The sequence below is a fragment of the Grampus griseus genome, assembly GCF_964374135.1.
Source record: "Grampus griseus genome assembly, chromosome: 12".
NCBI classification, from domain to species: domain Eukaryota; kingdom Metazoa; phylum Chordata; class Mammalia; order Artiodactyla; family Delphinidae; genus Grampus; species Grampus griseus.
The window spans coordinates 5,577,798-5,594,729 of record NC_139006.1 but is presented as its reverse complement, the minus strand read 5'-3'; the positions used below and the strand labels follow the sequence as shown (position 1 = coordinate 5,594,729).

The 16,932-nt window shown below is 57.0% G+C and overlaps 1 protein-coding gene across 21 annotated transcripts in view; it reads right to left on the bottom strand.

Annotated features, from left to right (window-relative positions):
- NCOR2 (nuclear receptor corepressor 2) overlaps nucleotides 1-16,932 on the bottom strand; it is a 222,235-nt gene that overhangs the window by 184,237 nt on the left and 21,066 nt on the right. For all 21 annotated transcript variants that reach the window (XM_082667549.1, XM_082667548.1, XM_082667559.1 and 18 more), the window contains exon 2: nucleotides 7,837-7,883. The gene's annotated coding sequence lies outside the window, so the exon portion shown is untranslated. The remainder of the gene's footprint in view (nucleotides 1-7,836; nucleotides 7,884-16,932) is intronic.

Genomic DNA, 16,932 nt, shown 5'->3' with positions numbered 1-16,932 from the left:
CTGCTGACTCCCAAAAATGCAGGCCCCATCGGGCACCCCAGAAAGTGAAACATGCTCCCTCACTGCAGTCTGCAGTGGGGCAACTCCTGGTGGAGGCCTGGGCATCCCAAGGGCATCCCAAGGGCTCAGGCCCCACTGCCCCTGCCAGGGTCAGATGTCTGAGACACAGGGCACACCGTGAAAGAGGCAGTGACTTTGGCTGGGGGTCTGGGGTCTGCGTAGATGGCGTGTGAGAACGATACTGCCCCTCCAGCCACTGCCATCCTTTCTGTCCCCTAAATGATATGGGTGCAGCTGGTCTCCTGGCCACCCAGCACAGCAAGGACCCCAGCGAAGCTAGCCTTTGGCATGCACAGGCCCTTCACTTCTCGGACAGGAGAGGCAGACCCCTCCATGCCGGGGACCTGATGTGGCCCCAAACCAGGTGGTAAGAGCTGGTTAGAATGCCGGCCCCAGCACCCACCTGCTGTGTGACCTCACTCAAGTCCCTCCACCTCACTGAGCCTCAGCTTCCTCATCTGGAAAATGGGCCTAACGATCATTATCACAGGCAGGACAACGAGTGTCCAAAGAGACAGCAAATCAAAGTCACAAAAAAAGAAAGAGAAGATCTAGAAAGAGGCTATTTTAATTTCTGCAAATGGGCTTTTGCTTTGTCATTAAATGAAACAAAATTTTATTTCATGGTTCAGAATGGTTTCTGTTTGGATTTACGGCAGTCCTGGAAGGAATGAGCTGATCTTTTCAGCATTTAAGCCTCTGGGTGCCTTGAGCCACCCTAAGTTAGCATCTCCCTCAAAGGGCACACGCTCAGCAGAGACAGCGCTCCAGGTAACCCACACAAGAGGACCTGGAGGCTAAGTCAGAAGACCTGGAAGGATGCGGGCTCTGGGGCAGACAGACTGGGTTCGAAACTCACTGGTTGTGTGACCTCAGGCAAGTCACTTAAGCTCTTTGCTCCTCAGTTTCTTCATCTGTAAAGTAGGAATGACAACGATCCCTACTTCACAGGGGGGTTGGAAGATTATATAAACTATAACAGGTAAAGTGCAACGTGATTACTGTGATAAACGCTGTTACTGTTATTGCTGTCATTTGCTGCAATTTCAAAAGGTTTAGAAACCCAACTGCAGGATAAAGACACAAGTCCACCGGGATCCCTGGTGTCTGGGGGACCACCACCACCCAGCTCTCACTGGGAGCCCAGAAAGGCAGCGCCTCCCTCCTCCCTCCAGCTGGGGGCAGGGATTCCTATCAGACGGAAAGAGATACATGTCAGAGCTGAAGATTAAAAACAAGTACAATTATCGGGCAGGCATCCATCCATAATTATGAATTTGATGTAATTAGGCACCCCACTAACTTCATTACTTATTTATTTACGGGATTGCTTATTTAATTTACAGTCCTCCTTCTCTGAAAAGTCATCTTGGCTAACACCCCTCGGGCGAGGGAGGAGGGGACCCCCTCCTCTGTCCCTACCCCCACTCCCCATGCTCCTGCCTCGCCCCAAAATACCTCCCCAGAAGACCTCCGTGACTGAGACGCAAAGCCTGACATTCACTCAACAGTGCTCAGTGCCAGCCTGGAAGGTGGAAGGTGCAAAACATCCTTTACACCTTCATCTCTCCAGCAGAGGAAACCCAGGGGGAAGAAGGGTGATTCTAGGCACCGCCACCCTGTCACCAATTCCTGACGTGACCCTCTGGACCAGCGAGCACATCGGTGCACCCAGTGGGGCTGGTACTTCCCAGCTTGGAGAAGGAGAAAGCACCCAGCTCTCGCCAAATGACCTTTGATAAGTCACCTGACTTCTCAGACCCTCACTTTCCTCAACTGTCAGATGGGATTATTAAGAACAACACTCACAAGCTAGCTAACCCTAAAACCCCCAACTGCTGCTAGTTATTGCTACCCTGTGGCCTCAGCCAATGCAATAAGGCAAGAAAAAGCAAAGTGGTTTAAAGACTTTCTAGCTTCATTCATTAATAGCCAAGAACTAGAAGCAACCTAAAGGTCCATCAGCTCATGAACTGATAAACAAATGGAATCATATATGCACACAATGACAAGTGAATCTCAAAAACTTCACGCAGAGTGAAAGAACCCAAACACCAAAAAGTACATACTTTATGATAATTTTATTATGAAAACCTAGAAGATTCTATAACCTCTATGACAGCCGATCAGTGGTTGCTTCTGGTGCAGGGTGGGTGGAGATTCTTTTGGGGGTGATGGAGACGCTCTACAACCTGATGGTGGTGGTTATAGGAATGTTTACATTTGTCAAAACTCACGGAAATGAACCCTTAAAATGGGTGTATCTTATTACAGGTTAATTACATCTCAATAGGCTTTTTTTTTTTTTTAACTATAACAGAAGAATATATACATATATTATTAACACCACTAACTCCAATCCCCATGCCCAGGTCAGGCCTGCTGGTTCCTTCACTGCCCCTCAAGTTCCCCCAAAGCCCCTGATTTATGAGCCCTGGACAAGTCAGGTAAGGACTGAATCCCAGATTTAGCCCTTCCTTCCTGGGTCATTTAGGGCAAATCACTTTGCCTCTCTGCCTGTCATCTACAAAAGCAGGGTTATAAGTAGCATGGTCCTTGGGGAGTTACTGTACACTAAAATGAACCAAGGTAAAACTACCTGCTGCAGGCTCCGGCATACAGCAGGGGCCTCGTTACTGCTGCTGCTAAATGATGAACGGGCAAGCTCCAGGCCCAGTGTGGACAGGGCTGGCCGGGCTTCTTGTCCCCCCACCATACATAAGCCCCCGGCCACAAGACTCCCAGCCTGGGTAGCTGCCTCCACCACTGAAGGGTCCAGACTGCCAGGGTTCCAGCATTTAACTGATGCCTGCTGTCCAGGACAGGACAAGTCTCCTTGACTCCACCCAACTCACTCCTCCCGGGAGAGCGGACACAAAAGGATGAGGGCCCTGTGGAGAGGAGCTGGCCCTGAGGGCGGGACAGTTTGCCCTAGAGGTCACTTGGGGACAGGAGCTGGCCGGCAGAGAAGACATCCTGATGGAGAAGGGGCGTCCTGGCAGTCAGGCCATCACATATACACCAACTGGGGCAGGACAGGGTCACCCCAGAGCCCACTCATTTACGTAAGGAAAAAGACAATAGGAAAAGGACGGCAGGGAGGGGGCTTCAGGGACTGAGGGGCTCTGTGCCAGCTCCCATGCGCCTGTCTGAAGGCGGCTGCTGCTGCCCTGGGAGTGATGGAGCAGGTAGGCAGCGCCTGGCAGCCATGGCAGGAGGGGCGTCCCTCGGGCCCGATTAGAGGGCCAGCCGCAGACAGACGCGCTCAACTGTCAGCCTCGTCCTCCCAGCCCGCCATCAGAGGCACCATTAATTGCTGTCATTTGAGGGTGGCCTGTGGGGAGAAGGAGGGGGGCTGCGGGAAGGGGAGGGGAAGGAAAAAGAAGGAGGAGGGAGAGGTGGGGGATGCAGGGAGGAGGGGAAGTGGGGGGAAGAAGGGGGAAGGACAGCTTGCCCAGGGCTGAGCATCCTGAGCTGGAAGGAGAGAGAACCACCCATACATTCTCCTCCTCCACCCAATGAAGGGACCAGCGTCCCCCCAACTAGGGGCAGAGCTCGTCGACCCACTGCCCAGGTGGGGCAAATAGAGTCCAGAGAGGTGTGATTCTGCCCATCCCAGCCCTGTGAACGTCCCCCGCCGTCCCCAGGGGATCCAGAAAGCCCGGCCGCCCCCCTCCCATCCACCTTCAGCCTCCACCCACCCCCAACCCCTCCCCCCTCCTCTCTTTGCTACCAGGCACCATGCTGGGAGAGGTTCAAGGCTGGGGCAAACCCCACTTTCCCACGGTGCCCTGCACTCACACAGCTCCCCCGCCCAGGACACCCAGCGCTCCCCTCCACCACCTCCACCACCGCAGGGTCAAAGCCTACACGCCACCTCCTCCCAGGACCGCCACCCTCACAAAAGATTCTGGAGCTGGGCTCCCTCTGCCACTTGCACACAGGGGACGTCACATCACCTCCCTGTGCCTCCGTTTCCTCATCTGTAGAATGGGCATAAGGACAGTGCAGTGTTGAAGTGTTTGTTGCTGTTACATGATCACCCAGGACTTCTGTCCTCCTCGACCCGCACACGTCTCCCCTTCTGCCTCTTACTGTGGTTCTTTCTCAGAAGTGCCTGCTCCCCTGCCCCTGACTCCGGGTCCACCAGACCCAGCCCAGCCACCCCCCCAAGATGAGGAGGGTCTCAAAAGGCCTCCCATGTGGGGTCCATATTGTGCCTTTGCCTTCAGGAGGGGAACCCAAAGCATCTGCCCGGCCTCCATGCCCCCCGGTGGTCCCGCTGCCAGACGCCCCTGCCTGTCCCCAGACAGGCCTTGTCTCTGGGCTGAGGAGCCCCTTGGGTCCTGCCAGGGGGCTCTCCTCAGAGCACTGGAGTCCTCGGCAGGGGGAGGGACCCCCTCCGCCCCCTCCCCCGTCTGTCTGCCTCAGCCTCCCTCAGACGTGATGGATCGCCCCAGAGGAGGAAACTAAGTGCTTGCAGACAAAAAGCCCTTTTATCGTCCTCGGGTGGGCCACTGGAGTGACAAGCGGATAACAGCCACAGGAGGAAGGCTCTCCGTTAGGTCTGCGGTGCAGATGGATGGAGGACCGAGAGGCAGAGGAGAAGGAGGGAAGATCACCCCAGGCGAGGCCGCCTCCCTTCCAACTTCCAAGGCACCGAGAACGCCAGGTAGAAAACCCGGCTGGGCTGATCACTTTGGGGGGACCACCACCGGTGTCCCCCATGTTCCAAGATAAAACCCATCTCTGTGGGGCCCAGGGCCTGGCTCCGGAAGCAGGCAACCTCCAAGGCTGTCCCTCCCTCCTGCCTACTGGGGGCCCCCAAAGGCTCAGGAACAAAGGAGCAAGGCCTGACTCATGCAGACTCCTGCAATCCAGGAGGCCCATTCCACACAGCCTCAGGGCCTTTGCACGGGCTGTTCCCTCTGCCTGGGAAACCCTTCCTCCAGAGACCTGCAGGCTCCCTTGCCTCCTCCTGCAGGTCTTTGCTCAAATGCCACCTTCTCAGGGAGGCCCACCCTGACCCCCCCATTTGAAACGGCAACCCCCAGATCACCCACACACTCCCCAAACCCCCTCTCTGCTGGTGCTTCACCCCAGCGCTCCCCACCGAAGGGCACACTACGTATCTGACTTGTGAACTGTCTGCCTCACCCAGGGAGGACGGGATTCTTGTCCAGCTTATTCCCAGCTCTATCTCCAGCACCCAGAAAAGGGCCCAGCACACAGTAGGTGCTTCAGAAAGAATCGTTCAATGAATGAAGAAAATTAAAATCTCCCAATAGCAGCCGGTCCTGAGCCAGGACGTGCCCAGTAGTGCCCTCAGCAATCCTTGGAGGACAAGCATTTGACAGACGAGGAAGCCAAGGCACAGAAGTGTCTCAGCCCCCTGGATTTGCACCCAGGTCTGCAGGAGGCCCGCCCACTGCAGAACCACCCCAGAGACCCAGGACGCCAGTCCACGGCTGGGTGTCACAGACAAGGACTGAAACCCGCCCCTAACCTGCTTCTCGGCGCTGCAGCCTCAGGGAGGCCCCTTCCTATCTCTCAGCCTCAGTTTGCCCCTCTGCAAAATGGGGTTGCACAGGTAACCACCTCCCCCCACTGTCCCTCCCAGGACGCTGCCCTGCAGTCCCTACCGCACTGGTGTGGCCCTGATGAGGGAACAGCAGTCAGAAGTGCTAAGCAGAGAGCGCCAGATCTTGACCCCATCGTGGACGCCAAGGGTTGGGCTGGGGGCTCCTCAGACCCTCCTCCGGCCTTCCTTGGGGCCAGGCCTGGCTGACAACCCTTCCCAGCCCTAGAAGAACAGCTCAGTCGGTAAGAGGTAAAGAAAGATGCTGGGAGCGCTGAGTGAGCGCTTCCTACCTACTAAGTACTGGTGCTCGCAGCAGCCCAAGCCCCACATCCCGAGCCCCAGCAGCTGAACAGTGCTCGGTGACACAGAGCCAGCAAGGGGTCAAGCTGTCATTTGCGGGGGGCCAGTGCCTGCGCCCCAGCAGCTGCACCCACTGACGAGCCCTTCCTCACTGGCACGGACGGGGCTAGGCACCCCACATGCCCTCCAGATGTGTTTCCACTGCTTCCCCAAATTGCCTGACTCTCCAGAAGCCTGGGGGGTGGGGGGTGGGGGTGGGGCATTTCCTCACCACGCCCACAGGGTGTCTCTGACCACATGACTGCCTCTCCCAGGCCTGGGTCAGCTGGTCACCCTGTCCCCGCGGGGGCAAGGACAAGACACAGGGAGGGGACCCGCAGATTCAGCTCCCTCCTCTGCCAGGGCTCCCGGCTGCTTCAAAAAAAATACAGAAACCAAAAATCTCAGCAACGATCACCAGCTCTGTGGGGGGATTTGATTCCATCTCCATTTTACAGATGGGGAAACTGAGGCACTGGGTGGCTCGGGACCCTGCCCAAGGTCACGCAAATCACAAGCGGCAGACAGAGATATGCACTCAGGCAACCAGGCTCCAGGGTCCCCGCCTGGGACCACTTGCCTCTCCTGGTTAAAAAGAATATAAAATAAAAGATGCCTCCCTCTACCACCAGCCAGGCCAGTACCTGAATCCCCTCCTCCAAGCCTGTGCTGGGAATTCCATGGCGCTCTCACTGCTGGGGCCTGGGTTTGATCCCTGGTCGGGGAACTAAGACTCCACAAGCCGCACCACGTGGCCAAAAAAACAAAACAAAAACAAAACAAACAAAAAACAAACAAGCCTGTGCCCACCCCACTGACTCTCACCTGGACTGCCTTCCCTCTCCCTGAAACCCCAAACTCTGCCAGTGCCCCTAGGACCGCTCTCCACTCCCCCTGATAGAGAAGCTTTCTGGGGAGACCCCTGCCGTCAGATGTACCAGGTCGGCGGGGGGACAGGGAGGGCAGTGGGCACAGACCAGCCCCACAGGGGCCTCAGTCTGCTTGGCTGCAAAATGGGTGCATTGGGGAGGAATCTGCCAGGTTCCCTGGGAGAGTCAAAGAATTAGCCCCCGCTCTTTGCTTCCAGCTGAGACGTGGCACAGGTGACCCACCTGTGCGTCGGTTTCCCCTTTTATAAAATGAGGATAACAGCCCATTTTGGAGCACCGCTGTGAGGGGCACAAGACACAGTGACGTGAAAAGCACTGTGGTGATGGGCTTTTGAGCAGCTCCTCTGTGCCAGGCGCTGCTCCCTATCAGCTCATTTAATTGTCGCAGCAACCCTACGAGGGGACACTCATTACCCCAGTTTACAGACAGGGAAATGGAGGCACAGGGAGATGAGTGACTTGTCCTGGGCGCCCAGCATGAAAGTGGCAGTGCCGGGACTGGAACCCCAGCTCCCCTGCTGGGCATGGCGACCACGGTGGCACACAGGTGTCTGGCTCGAGGGCCTCCTCCAACGTCCAACATCCCAACTCGAGGGCCAGCACACAGGCTCCGCCCTCTCTGAGCCTGCAGCCCACCATCAGGGCACAGAAGCAATGTGGCCATGAACCCCAGAGACAGAGAAAACCCACTGTCACACAGCTGCACTGCTGGGACAACCCCTTCTCCCAGGCACCATCTGTACATCAGTGCACTCAGCCAGAAAATACCCCATCCCGGGGGAACCCACAACCTCCACCCTGGGCAACACTGCTGCCCAGACCCCACCCCACAAGGCCACACAGAGCCCACCACCACATCCGCCAACAGAACCTGGCACCCCAGCAACTGCCAACGCCCTGTCCACGAGAAGGTCCCAGCAACACGAACCCGCTGGAGACAGCAAGGAGGGATAGATGTGAACCTACCAGAAACAGCCACCAGCAACGCTGTGTCCTCAAAGACTCTGGGGGACCTGCAGGGGAAAACACGGGTCTTGTTAGCAAGGATCACAGCATCCCCATGGGCTAAGGTATGACCACATCAATGTGCAGGTAGAGACGGCAAGGCCCACTGGCCTGGACTTGGGGCACTGTGTACATCAGGCCAAGTGTTTCTCCACGACAACCCCATGAGGTGGTACTGCTACCCCATTTGACAGAGGGGGAAACTGAGGTTCAGAGAATCAAAGTCTCACGCCCCAGGTCCCACAGCTAGGAAGTCACAGAGCTGGGATTCCAATCTGAACTATGTGGTTATAAAGGCAGCTCACACCCCAGCCAAGCCCCCAGGGGACCCCGGGCCCAGATCACACTGTCGCTGTGAAAATCCCCCATTAACTTCCCAGGGGACCCTATGAAAAGTCAGTAAGTGACACCTGATGGAGGGGTGGGCCTACGACTCTCGTTCAAGAATTTCTGAGTCACCATTCAAAGTCAAAACCAGCACAATAAACACTAGTGTCCAGAATATAAAAAGCACGCTCACAAATAAATAAGAGCCAATCAACCCAACAGAAAAATGGGCAAAAAGACTTGATAGAACTTCACAGAAGTGGATATAGAAATGGCCAATAAGCACATGAAAAGATGGTCAATATCATTAGTCATCAGGAAAGTGCAAACTAAGAGACCACTACGCACCCACCTGGATGGCTAAAATAAGACAGACAATGCCAAGTGCTGACGAGGATGCAGAGCAACTGGAATTCTCAGACGTCACTACTTCAGTGCAAAATGTGCAACTACTTTGGAAAACAGCTTGGCAGTTTCTTACCAAGTTAAACATACATTTGGGTGACCATGTGACCCAGCAACTCCACTGCTGGGTATTTACCCAAGAAAAATGAAAACATATGCTCCTACAAAGATGTGTACATGAAAGTTCATAACAGCTTTATTCATAATCACAAAAAACTGAACACAGTCCATCCATAGATGAAGGGATAAACAAACAGCGGTACATCCATACCATGGAATACTACCCCACAATAAAATGGGACAAACTACAGACACACAACCACATGGAGGGATGTCAGACTCAGAGGCTAAGCACACGCGAGGATTCCATTTATAAGATTCTGGGAATGGCAAGACTCTACTTTCACGAGTAGAGAGGTCTGCAGGGGCAGTCACACTAGAACAGAAAGATGATTCCCACAAAAGTTAGGATGTTAAGCACCTCTGGAAAGAAGACCGCATGTGACTCCTTAAAATTATTCATTAATCTGCAGCCACGTGTTTATGCATTCTTTTTTTTTTTTTTTTTTTGGCTGTGCTGTGCGGCACGTAGGATCTTAGTTCCCCAACCGGGGATTGAATCCCTGCCCCCTGCATTGGGAGTGTGGAGTCTTAACCACTGGACAGCCAGGGAAGTCCCTATGCATTCTTTATTGTGTTAGCTTCTGCAAGAAAAAGAACAAGTAAACAAATAGTAATGGGCAGACCACTAGAGAGAGATCAAAACCCTGGCTGTGGTCCCAGCTTCTCTACTAACGGCTGTGACCTTGGAGTCTCTGACCTTGGTTTTCCCATCCAGAAAATGGGCCCACTCCCCACGGCTGTCTCCAAGACCCGTCCATTCGCAAACATCTCAGCCTCGAGTGGACATTTAGGGAACCCCTTCTGCACCCCTTGCCCCCACCCAGGGATCAAAGGCGAGTGGAGCTGCGGCTTCCGGCTCTCACAAGGCTGAGGCAGCTGCATGCAGGGCTCAGGCTCTGGGCCCAGGCTCCCTGAGTTCAAATCTGGGCTCTGCCCTTCCTAGCTGTGCACCCTGGGACAAGTAGCTTCACCTCTCTGAGCCTCAGTTTCTTCATCTCTAAAATGGAAACGAGGGGGACTTCCCTGGTGGTCTAGTGGTTAGGACTCCGCGCTTTCACTGCCGAGGACCCGGGTCTGATACCTCGTTGGGGAACTGAGATCCCGCAAGTTACATGGCGTGGCCAAAAAAATTTTTTTTCATTTTTAAAAATGGGAACGATGATACATTAAAAACACCGACCTTACAGGGATGCCGTGGAGGTAAAGTGCTTTCAGAGCCAGCGTGGGCTCACTAGCAGCAGTCAGTTCCTGCGGGGCGTTCTATGACCCCAAGGCAGGGGCTGGCAGCTAAGCTCCAAGACCCCAAGGAACCCTAAAAGGGGCAGCTGCAGGCGGCACATGGGGAAGGACCCTGCCCCTTCTTTCCTGTCCTTTTAAGGCTTTTTTCGCTACAGTGCCTCCAGGCTTGACACTTGTCCTGCCATCTGCGGCAGCTCCAGAGACAGGGCCCTGCAGGAAGGCTGGAAACAGGGAGGCCCAGGCATGTCTCCGTAGCCATCCCAGCTTCCCAGAAGCCTCTGTGGCCAGCCCCCTGCAGCAGGTCCTGCAAAGGGCTCAGGCGGGGTCAGGTGGCTGGGCGCTCTCCCCAGGCACCACTGTGGAAGGGTTGGGAGATCAGACCCCACCTGCTTCCCACCATCTCCCAGCCCCAGCCAGTCCCCCCTGCAGTCCCCCAATGGACACAAAGCACCTGATGGCGTGAGGTCAAGACCGGCCTGGGCCGGCCCCAGGGGGCCATACAGAGCATCTCCCAGCAATGCCCACAACACGCAGGTCCAGAGAGCAGTCCCCAGCCTAGAAAACTTGGGGACTTCCCAGGAGAAGCGACGGCCACGCTGTGCCCCACGGAGGAAGGTGAAAGGTGCGCTTGGCGAGAGGATGGGGGATGCGGGCAGAGAACAGCTGATCACAGCACGGAGGCTGGAAGGAAGCGGAGCGGAGTGAGTGTGTGTGTGAACCGGGTGGGCAGGGCTGATCGCCGCAGGGCCCCTCGGATTGGGATTTTATTCCCAGGGGCAGGGAGACCCTTAGGAGGGTTTCGCATGCAGAGAAGGGACAAGTCCCACCGGAATTTGGAGAGTGCATTCGGGCTGTGGAGTGGAGGATGGGTGAGGGTGGAAGCGGGACAAGTGGATGGGATGGAGAGCATTTTGCAAGTAGAATTCACGCGGGCGGGCGAGGGATGGAAGGGGAGCCTTGGCGGCTGTGCTGGGCTCCCGGCTTGGACAGCGACAGCTCTGGGTGGGGGAGGGAAGGAGAACCACATGCACTTCCTGTGGCCTTGCTGTGCTCGGGCTGCTTCCCGGGTACCTCACGTAATCCTCACAACCACCCCGGGAGGGAGGGAGGGAGGGAGGGAGGGATGGGGGCTTCTGTTTCCAGGCCAGGAAGCCGATGTTCAGCAGTAACTCACTCAAGGTCAGGAAGGGAAGGGAAAGAACCAGGATTTGAACCCAGGTCCAAGCGCTTTAAGCCTCGGGAGCCAGGGCACTGGTGGGGGGACCCTCCTTGAGGGTGAACAAGGAGAGCGGGAGTGGGGAGGTGGCCACTCCCAGGCTGACCCCAGGCACCCCCAGCAGGGAGGGGGCTCAACAGCTCCCTAAGCAGAGCTGCACCCAGTGGGACCTCCGTGGGCCCTGAAGGTCCCCGGGTCCCTGGGCCTCCTAGGAGGGGGGCGGCTCTGACCCCTGTGCAAGGGGCTCAAGCCAGGGAGCAGACCCTCTCATTCAAGGTCTCAGTCACGCTCGTGCGGACACTGCTGCACATCCTCAGTCACACACGCACATACTCACGGCCTCATTCACTCACTTGTTCACACTCGTGCATGCCTGCGCACACTGTGCTCCCACGCACTCCCACACACACGCGCTTGGCCCAGGAAGGCTCCGCGGGGGAGCCAGCCCCCCGCACCGTGTTTCCAGTCATGGTCCTGTCGTGGCCCAGCCCAACTGCTGAATCCCAGCCACAACCTCCTCTCCCCCCACCCCTGGGGGAGAGAATGGGGGAGGGAAGGAAGGGGGGCTGACCAGACTGGTTTCCCAGCAAAGCAGATAGAGGAAAGAGGACGGCTTCCAAGGGTTCCCCTCCCCCAGGCCCTCGATAACCCTCCCTTAAGCACTTCAACAGCTCCCCAGGGCCCACGGGCTGAGACCTGCCCCCACATGGCACCAAGCCCCCAAACAAGCCCCATCAGGCCCCCCTCAGAGCTTTGGCCCTCAACTCTGCCATTTGCCCTCCCACCCCCTCCTCTGCCTTCCCAGCACCAGCATAACACTGCCTTTTTCCTCCTCCAGGAAGCCCACCCAGATTACCCCAGCCACAGAGGCTGACCCAAAGTGTCCATCCACCCCGCTCGGAGACAGGAAGCTAGCAGTCCAAGGCCACACAGGTGCAGGAGGGCAGAGCCAGTTGGGTTCAAACCCAGAGAGCTGTCCAGCTTTGACTGGGATACCAGCATCAACCTTCGGCCAGTTGACAAGCTTGACAGAGCCCCTGCACAGAGATGGAGCCATGAATACGAAAGACAAGGGTCCTCGGGGGACACGGTCACACCTACCCACACTCAAACACCACACAGATACATCAAGAAAAGAGCAAGATGGGGAATTCCCTGATGGTCCAGTAGTTAGGACTCCAAGCTTTCACTGCCAAGGGCACAGGGTTCAATCCCTGGTCCGGGAACTTCGATCCCAGAGCTGTGTGGCGAGGCCAAAAATAAAAAAATAAAATAAAGAGGAAGAAAAAAGAAAAGAGCCAGACGACGTCAAAGGGCAGTGACTGAAGTAACGGACATAAACCAGCATAAACCTGCAATGAATGACAGGCGTGATGGGGGATGGGGGAGGACTAGAAGACAGGTAGGGTCTCCCAGGAGGTGACACTGGAGCCCAGGGCTGAAGAGATAAGGAGGAAGGCGCAGCAAATGCAGAGGCCTGGAGACAGGACCCAGCTAAACTGGAAGCGGTGGTGGACGGGGCGAGGCGGGGGGCGATACCGGCCTGGGTTTTGTTTCCAGGGCGAGGCCACGGGAGGGGAGGGGCACATTCGGATCTAACGCATGACCAAGTAGAACAGCGTGAGGCATGGCCAGGGAGGACACTTCCGTGTCAATCCCTGTCGGCTCCATGGAGGTGGTGTCCTCTTCCCCAGGCCAAGCCTCAGCCTCTCTCTGCACTGGAGTCTCTCCTAAGGTCAGAACCTGAGGGCTGAAGTCTCAGTGCCAGGCAAGTGCTTTGTAGCTGAACCTCAGTACCTCCAAACCTTTCCCACCAGGCTGTGCTATAGCCACCCAGAGGCAAGGCCCCGACCCCACTGGCCCCTGGAGGCCCTAGCAACACCGGGCCTTTGCCTCCACCTGCTCCTGGGCAGGTTGCTAAAAGTGATTGCACAGGCCAGGGCTCAGAACAAATCCTCCCTCCCAGCCCAGCCTCCTCTGGGCCTCCAGCCACGTGGGCCATACCCTCGGCAGGGCCCCAGGAGGCACACTTTCCAGGTGTGAGAAGGAGAGGGGTGTTGATAGAGCCCCCGCAGTGCCTGCAGACGGGCAAGGCAGTGACAGAGGCAGCCGGGGTGCCAGTCCTGGCTCGGCCACTCCTGCACTGGACACCCAAGTCACTTCATCTCCCCGTGCTTCTATTTCGCTGTCTATAAACTGAGGGATGGTAACAGTGTCCCTTCGAAGGGCTGCTGTGACCACTAAATGAGTTAATACAGCAGAGCCCCTTAGAGCAGCGCCTGGCACAGCGTAGACCTCAACAAGCTTATTAATCACAGTAAGCGCTTTCTGCATCTCCCCACTTCAGGACCCTCACAGCAACACTCCAAGAGAAATGGGGAAACAGAGAAACTGAGGCATGGAATGGTCACCTGTCCCAAGTCTCTCAGCTGGAAGCAAAAGAAAAAAGCTGGGACATGAACCCTTTCTTGAATCCCCTGACCCACCCCCACTCCCAGGGACCCTGGCAAATTCCTCCCCAGTGTGCTCATTTCACAGCCAAACAGACCCGTATCAGACAGGTCTGTGCCCACAATTTGCCCTGGTATAAGTGATAGCAAGTTGTCTCTCCAAAGAACTCCTACACATCCCTCAAAGCCCAGCTTATGATGTCCTCTCCCCTCCCCTCGATGTTATAAGCCTTTCCAGTTAGTCCAGTCATATCCTGGCCCTCACTGCCATCTCACCCAAAAACTCTGCCTGGCCACCTCCAGCAGACCCTGAGCCTTCCAGGAAAGGGCCTGCCTTATCCCTCACTGAGGCCACAAGGCCTGACGCAAAGGCAGATGCACAGTGGGAACAGCAGGGTGAGGCTCAGAGTAAAAGAGACTGCATACAGAGGAGGGTTCAGCACAGTAGGGCCAACGCTGTGAGGTGCAGCTGACAGCAGGGCTGAGAGAAGGCCTGGCACACAGTGGGCCCAGCCGACTCACAACAGACTTAACACAGTGCCCGGTGCACAGTGGGGCCAGGATCACAGAAGGCACTGGGGGAGGCCTGGACCTGCCTGCCATCTTTCACCCAATCCCCGCACTCCCCACCGCTGAAAAGCCCCCCATGCGCCTCCCATACCCATGCGAGTCCCACCTACACTCACAAGCCCAACGGCCTCCTCCTCCAGGCAGCCCACACTCCCTCATACTCAGCTACATGCAATCTGGCTGCAGTCACAAAACCAACAACAACGGCAATAATAACAGTGGCCATAACTAGCGTTTAGTTACTCCTGTGAGGACACCAAGCTGAGCCTTTACATACTCATTTAGCTCTCGACACCTTTCAGGTAGGCTATTTTATTTATTTTATTATTTTTTTTTTAAAAGTCTACAGAGCATTTTTTTTTTTGCCCGCGCCGCATGGCATGAGGGATCTTAGTTCCCTGACCAGGGATCGAACCTGTGCCCCCTGCTGTGGAAGCGTGGAGTGTTAACCACTGGACTGCCGAGGAAGTCCCCAGGTAGGTTATGTTATTATCCCCATTTTACAGATGAGGAAACTGAGACTTGGGGGGGGGCGGGTTGAGTCACTTGTCCCAGGGGTTATACAGCTGATGAGAGAAGTCAGGACGGGCACCCAGGCGGCCTTAACCGTGCACACAGGGCTGAGCGCTGTTACTGTTAGTGGTACCCTTACCCTATGTTCTCAGACCCTGAGCCGGGCAGCAGGAACCCGACTTAACCCTCCCTGCAGCCTCCTGAGCTGCTGCTACCCATTTCCTGGATGGACAGACTGAGGCTCCAAGAGGGGATCACACAGCCAGGCTGCCACCCACTTCAGTGGTTCCCCACCCCACCCCCAGGGGCAGGTTCTCCATGATTCTCTCCCCAGTCAGTGCAGAGGCCAGAAGCCAGCGCCTGACGAGAAGCAGGAGCCACAACTCACCCACAATAGCCCTCCCCAGTCATCACCTTCTCCCAGGGCAGGACCCCCCACCAGGCTCTGCCGCGCCAGCCCAGGAGCCTCGGCACCAGCCCTCAGAGAGGAGACGCTCCACCTGCAGCTCCCGCTGTCCCATCTCAACCCCCTCAGTGGGCACAGGTCAAGTTCGACCAATCTGCCAATGAGCCCGGGAGGCTGGGACAAGGTCCCTGCCCAGGACCGTCCGGGCTGGAACCAGGTCCCCGAGCCAGCCTTGGAGAAAAGATGCTCCTCCACCTGCAGCCCCTGCCTTCCCATCTCAACCCCCTCAGTGGGCACAGGTCAAGTTCTGCAAAATCATCCAGGGCCCAGGGGCTGCTGCAATGCCCACCACTTTGAGGAAAGGGAAGTGATGCCCACGTGAGCCTCCATGTGGCAGCGTGAACCACACGAGGCCAAGATGAGCAAAAGCCACGAAACGTGTTCTACCGACGCCCTAAACGCGGTCCCGCAGATCCGGGCACTGCCCCCAGTGGGCAGGCATAACTTCCGGAAGCCATCTCTGCAGGCTGGATTTGGGGACTTCAGGTGCAGTGTGACCCAGGCACCCAGGGCAGGAGCAGGCCAGGGTCCTGAGGTGTTAGGGTGTGGGGGACCTAACGCCCCTCCCAGAGCTGCCTGGGTCTGCCAGACACGTCTCTTCACACCCGATGAACAGGGAAGTCTCCCCTGTCCCCTGGGACCGGGTGTGGCCCTTCCCTGTCACTGTCGTAGCAAGCAGCCCAGACAGCCAGAGCGGGAGGGAGGCAGCTCTTCCACTTAGAAGCCACTGGGATATTTTATTTTCCTTCTCAAGTGACAGCTGAGGCCGGCTCTCCTTGAAGCTGCGGAGAGGCAATCATGGAGAGTTCACCCAGGTCTCTGATTCCCCACCAGCCTGCAGCAGCCGGCGACTGCCGGGGCGTGGGGGCAGGGCAGTGGCGCAGCAAAGCCAAGGCCACAGCCAGTGTGGATGTGAGTGGACAGGGCCTGGGGGAGGACAAAAGGGGAGGAGGGGCTGTGGCCCATCAGAGGGGGACACATGGGCCCACCCAAAGGGGGCACAGCCCATCCAACCATGGGGGCCACGGCCCCACTCCAGGGGGCTCAGGCCCATCCAAGGGGGGCACACCGTCAGGAGGAGAATGAGGATCCGCACTGACCCTGCCCGCAGGCCCCCAGCCCCCAGTCCACCTATCCGGGCTCCCAAAAGAGACCTGCGCTGATCACAGGCCAAACAACCACGATGGTCACCACAGCAATAATAATAGCCCCTCCTGCGTGCACAGTCACCGTGTGCCAGGTCCTGGGCCGTCTATCCTGACCCCATTCCACAGATGGGGAAACTGAGGCCCAAAGAAGTTCAGCAACCTGCCCGAGATGGCACAGCCAGGGAGGGGCAGGGAGATGGGGGCCCGGGCGTCCTCCCTCGGCTGCCCCATTCTGCCCCCACTCCACCCTCAATTTGGCCCCAGAACACACTGCTCAGAAACCTCCCGCCCACCTCCTCGCTACGGGGCGTGGGGCCATCTGCGGAGACAGCAGCCGACAAGAGCAATTAGACGCCAGGAAGGAGCCAGGATATCGACCGTTTCTGGAGGGAAGGGGGGCAGACGGGGGCTCGGGCCACACGGGTGTCGGCAGCCTGGCTCCCGGCCCAGCACAGGCCAAGTCAGGGCAGGCAGCACAGATCAGGCCGGGAGGGCCAGGGGCTTCGCTCCGAGGCCTGCGGAGGCCCAAGACGGCAGCACGGAGAAGCCATTTGTCCGTCTACCTGTCTGTCCACCACCGGCATCGCCAGCTGCAGACAC